Here is a 6,043-nt window from a genome sequence, read left to right on the forward strand (position 1 = left end):
CTCTTGTGGTTGCAAGTCATGTCAGATCAAGAATGCATACGTGCGAGCATAGGAAGAAAACCGTTTTCTTCGCCCAAAGGGGTGTTTTTTTCAAGAAGTGCAAGTTTCGCAAATTGAACACGAGCGTTTTCAAAAAAATCTTCAATGGTTTGCGTGTTTCTGCCCATTGCAGGAATGTTCTGGTCATCACCATGAGCACCTGCCTCACATAAACAAATAGAAAGGTGATGCCCTGATTGCCCCCTGTGCAGCTGTTACCAGATGCTTGCACAGATATTGGCTTACCTGATGGACCCTACACACTGCTCTAACTGGGGAGCTGAAAATCCCTCTTGACTGTGCCAGGTCTGTGCTGCACCCTCCAGTTTGCCTGCAGCTTGCCAAGTAGAAGAGGTGGACCCAAGACAAGGACTTTTGGCACTATAAGAGCATGATGTCCTCATCTTTCCCTTTCCTTTAAGATTCCCTCTGGTATTAGGATCTTCTTCTGTGGTAACTGAAAGGTCTTTGACTTCTCCCACATTTTTGTTCAAGAGCTCCATAGCTATAATTTTTTCTGAAAACACGTCTTCACAGTTAACTGAATTCCCGTGTTTTGCCACTGATAGTTCAGGGAGTTGAACATTTTGTCTGGGGTAGAGCTGTGGGAGGGGATGGATGTGAAAAGGTACAGGCATGTAGGCTCTGTTAAAACTGTTCTTTTGCTCAAAGTGAAAGTTTCTGCCCTGTTCAGTGTTTCATGCCAAACTGCCTCAGAAGCGTAAGTAACTGAAACAACATCCTCCGCTCCGAGAAACACATCTATGTCTCTGCTGAGTCAGAAACCAGCAGCAATGATGTCAGCGTGCATTTTCAAGTCAGCCTCTGCATCTTTGCTGACCTACTCTGCAGCTTCAAATAACAGTGGTAATCTTCAAAGCATGGTGAACGTACAAGCAGGCCGTTCCAGGCAGATATGAGCACGAGCAATCCTGGGCTCTGATTTATGCTAGGGCAAGATCAGCACCAAAATGGCTAAAAGCCAGAGCAACTATCCATCTACTTTCATCTCCATCACAAACATTGCCTAGCAATAGCTGGTGTTTAAAGCTGAAGGTTTTGTAGCATTACCTAAGAATTAGCTAATGCATTTCATGAGGGGTTAAGATCTTTTCCAGTCACAACTAAATGTCTTTCTGAAATATGTGCCATAGCTCAGATGAAAGGTGCACACGTGAGGCAAGAATTACTGGGGAACACCCCAGGTATGTACAACTCATTTCAGATCAAATAATCAAGAGATCCTTTCTGCCTTTTAAAAAAATCTTTGGAAAAATTGAACAGTACGGGCTTTTCAACGTCACTTGCACTGTAAACTTTGCTGTCAGAAAGGTCTCCAAGTAGGTATGTTTTCAGAAATGAATGCTTAAATTAAAATAATTCATTTGCTGTAGTACTGAGGTATGCCAGGACTTAAAGTTTTCTTAAAACAAAGAGGAATGCTGGCCTCTAAGCAAACACCTGAAGTAGGAAAATGACATTTGATTTGTGTCATCATTAGGTTTAAAACCCTGTTCTCTGGCAGTATTCCTGTAAGAAAATGGAAGCGTGCCTCTTGGGGGGTCTCAGGTGCCAGAATGTTTCACAGCTCCTCATGACCTTGCCAGAAGTCTAGCCACGTTCAAAAGGCAGGATTTCAGTTCTGTCATGCAAATGCACTATTCCCTGCTGCCAGACCTCTTTTCTGTGTTTACTGTAAATGCAGGTCACCGGCAGTTCCCAGAGTGTCAGAACAGCACCTGCGCTCAACAGACATCTGCTCTTCCTACAGAAAAATCCACATGGTTAATCCTTTAGAGAAATACCCAAAGAAAAATTACAGCTAAATGTTACTTGTTAACCTGAGTGATTGAAGCTGATCTCAGACCAAATGGACTCTGCAGTCTGATTCTGTTTGTGTGCAAGAGAAATAAGAAAATAGGCCACAGGTTTTGTTGAACGCTGTATCTTGTTGACAATCTAATGTCACTTGCTGGGAAAGGGATTTGCCGCTGTTGGAAAGGGATTTGCCCCTGAGTCAGCCCAAAGCCAGTGCACCTATGTCCCACTGAAGGTCCTTGTTGAGAGTGCAAGCAGGACTAAAGCAATGCATGGTTCCGCACTGACCCCTGCACAAAGCAGGCCCTTCTCAACCACTCCGCACATGCAGACTTGATGAAAGTAGCAGGACTGGCCCACCAAAGGAAAAGGCTGAAATGCATGCTTTTTAATTTTAAGAGTAGGTTAAGACTACATGGATAATGTTCCTCTTCTAAGACAAGCCTCTGATATTCTTTCTTATACTGTTTCTCCAATTAACTCGTCTTCACACCTTTGCCTGGATGATGCTTTGACTTCCAGAATGCAATATCCCCCACGCTGATACGAAGCAGATGGCCTGGTTTGCTTTCCACCTGGTACAAATTGGGTGTTATTCACTGTTTTACAATGGCAGTTTTACTGTTTCTATCTATACGGTATGTTTTGCTTTGGTTTGGTTTTGGGGGTTTTGGGCTGTTTGGGGTTTTTTGTTTGTTTTTAAATACAAAGTTTAAATGGGGATGCTGGGAGATTCCTTACAAAATCCATTGCCTGTGGCATCCAAACAGGTTCCCTTCCTTCTCTCATTCCTTTTACTTCACTATATGGACTTAATTACCCAGCCAAACCAAATAGAAAATATTTCCGACATACCTAAAAATAAAAATTGAGGCATCCTCCTTCCAGATATAACTTAGTTGTGGTTTTAATTGCATATATCCTAAAACAATATCTTCAAGAATGTAATCTTTGTACAAAAGAACCCTCAACTTGTTCACACTCCCACAAGAATCATGAATAACACGACTGACATTACACAGTGATTGCTTTGAATTACTTTGAATTACTCAAAGCAACAGATTCTCCTTGACAGTGTGTCCCTCTATGACTGAAAATAAAGTTATCGGTGGAAATATTGTAGTAGAAACACAAGAGCCAGCTGAACACATGCAAGTCCACCTATTACCCCACAGATGATGTCTCAACTATTTTATCTGTGAACACATTACTGAGAAGGGGGAAGAAGAAAATACATGAAGAGTTTAAAAAGAAACCCTCACAATATTTTGCATTTGTTATATTTTACTGGGCTATAATTATACTAAATTCTAGTATTTATTATACATATCATATATGGGCCACAAAGATGCTCAGAGAGCTGGAGCACCACTGCTATGGGGACAGGCTGAGAGAGTTGGGCTTGTTCAGCCTGGAGAAGAGAAGGCTCTGGGGAGACCTTATAGCACCTTCCAGTACCTGAAGGGGCCGACAAGGATGTTGCGGGGGGACTTTTTACAAGGGCCTGTAGTGACAGGACAAGGGGTAATAGGTTTAAATTGAAAGCGGGGAGATTTAGATTAGATATCAGGAAGAACCTCTTCTTGGAGAGGGTGGTGAGGCACTGGGACAGGTTGCCCAGAGAAACTGTGGATGCCCCATCTCTGGAAGTGTTCAAGGCCAGGCTGGATGAGGCTTTGAGCAACCTGGTCTAGTGGAAGGTGTCCCTGCCCATGGCAGGGGGTTTGGAACTAGATGGTCTGTAAGGTCCCTTCCAACCTAAACCACTGTGGGATTCTATGATTCTGTTATCAGTTTGTCTGGGCTGCTGCCAGAAAACAAAAAGTTTCCCATATTAACTGCATACCACAGAGTTACAGAAATAACTGCAATTTAGACTGAGATCTAGCAATACAATATTGAATAGTTCTGTGCCTCTCTAATCCTGCTTTATCCTTAAGCATGGGCCATCTCTTTCCAGCTCTATAGCTACAAGTGAGAGCTGCACCTGAACTACTCAGATTTCATACCAGGACTATCACTAAAATACAACTGGTATTAGGCAAGCCAATAAAAGGCGGAGGGAAATTTCAGTTTTTGATGTTAAAATGGCTGGCTTCAACCACTGCTTTTTGCACCATCCTTGTTCAGTGTAATTCTGCTTGCTCTGAGAACAAACCCAAGGGCAGGTTTTCGATAGCAGAAGAGAACTGACCGTATCAAGACGCGGGCACGGTCGAGCAGGGACTTCTGCTCGCAGTGCAGAGAAGGACTGAAGCATACTTACTGCATCTCTTTTCCCCGTGGTTTCATGAGTCTCCCTTATCTTTCAGTACGTCTCCAGGATCTGAAGACAACTTGAAAAATAGCTCTGCAATTTGTTCCTCACACAGCAGTACTGCTATAAATGTCGGTAAACTAAGCTTTCAGGGGACATAGTGCAGTTGTCTTATCAAAACACTTCACATATAATAAAAGTGTTTGGTATATAAAAAAATACCTTCCCTTGTGGAAGAAACAGTCCTCAAATGTGTTTTATCACAATACCTTGGGTGTGCAGAGTACATCCCTGTAGACACAGATTAATTTCTCATTCGGTGACACTTCATATTATCACTGGCTTCCTTTGATACTTGTGCTTTAAACTGGTAGTTAAGATATCACTCGTTCAAGGGAGTAAAGTGACTACAAAAAAGCTGGAATCTCAGAGGACTCGTGTTTGACAGTAGGAGAAAACACTCTTATCTGTGTATGACTACATCCAATCTGGCTCCTAGGCTCAAAGTATTACTTTCAGCTCAGACAGTTGAAATAGCACGAGGATTTCAGCACCAGGACAGTTATGCGGTAGAATTACACTATCGTAATTGGCATTAAGACAAGCTGAGGGCTTGGGATAACCTAGCATTTCAGGGCAGAACCGAGATGTGCTGAGTATAACTGTGAACTTGTAAGGATGACAACTGAAAATGGAAGGTCTCCGGTCACCTCCTGTATATTAGGGAACGCCGTGTGAAGAGAGAGACTTGGGCTTGTAATCATTTGCAGGAGTTCCTAAGATGTGAAGAATTAGCCCCAACCATGTGAATATGTGGTACTGCACACATAAAACCAAAGCACAGATAAAACCCCAACCACAAGCTTAGCAGCCCCTAATAAACTGAGGACTTGATGAGTTCTTTCTTGATGTGATGAAATACCATTTGTGGGCCAATTCAGATACATTATGTCATGGTTAGGGTTAAGATTCTCTGCCTTAGTGGAGGAGAGGTTGTGGGATGTGTGGTAAACGAAATGAGGTCCCTCTTTGGGTCACGAATGACAGATCTGGATTTACTTTGCCTAAATGTAGTCCTCTAGAAGTTATATATTTAGACTAATTACGCAGGTCCCAGTTACAAGCCATAGACACAGAGCGGCAGGTCCAAGGGGAATTCTCAGACACCTACCTTCAGCTACAGAGAGAGCTTGAAAAACTATTGTATACAAGGTGTGTAACTTTGTATGATGAGGAGAGCACGTTTCCAACCCTAGAAGAACCGATGGGTTTGTACTGAACAGGAACGACCCTTCCAGATCCTACATTTAGGCTCTTTAGATCAAAAGGTAGTAAGTAGAAGACCTGTGCAGACATCCTATCAAGGGATGTCTCATTTAACGAGGCATCGTTAAGTGTCAGGCACAATCAAATTCCAGAAGCGCATGATGGTGTTTCTGGAAACAGCTGTTCACGCTGGCGCTTAAGGAACTTGTGGATTGATGTGAGCCACGTATGCCACGAACATCTGCGTGTCACAGGCGAAAGCGAGCTGCCTGTGCACATCATCAGACTCTGTGGTGATGTAGCCTTAGCGGGAAGCGTACGCACGAGCCATAAATCACAGACGAAGGGCGGATGCCCACAAGGTAGATGGGGGAGTTCGGGCGGATGGTACCAGAGGACCGTCACGCCCTTCTGAGAGCGGCAGCACGTGAAAACCACGGGCAGGAGGGCAAGGGCTTTCGGTGACGCCCTACAACCGGAGCGCCCCAACCGAGCTGCTCCTCCGAAACAGAACCTCTGTGTGCCTAGGCAGGGCCCCGGCCTGCTCTCCCGCGCCAGCGGCGCCCAAACCATCTGGCAACAACGGGGGAGGTGACTGTGAGGGGCTGAGAGGCCGCCGAGGTTCCCCCAGGGCAGGCGGGCCCCGGCCTCCACCCAGCCCGG

This window comes from Eurypyga helias, unplaced genomic scaffold (genome assembly GCF_000690775.1).
Source record: "Eurypyga helias isolate BGI_N326 unplaced genomic scaffold, ASM69077v1 scaffold6981, whole genome shotgun sequence".
Taxonomy (NCBI): Eukaryota; Metazoa; Chordata; class Aves; order Eurypygiformes; family Eurypygidae; genus Eurypyga; species Eurypyga helias.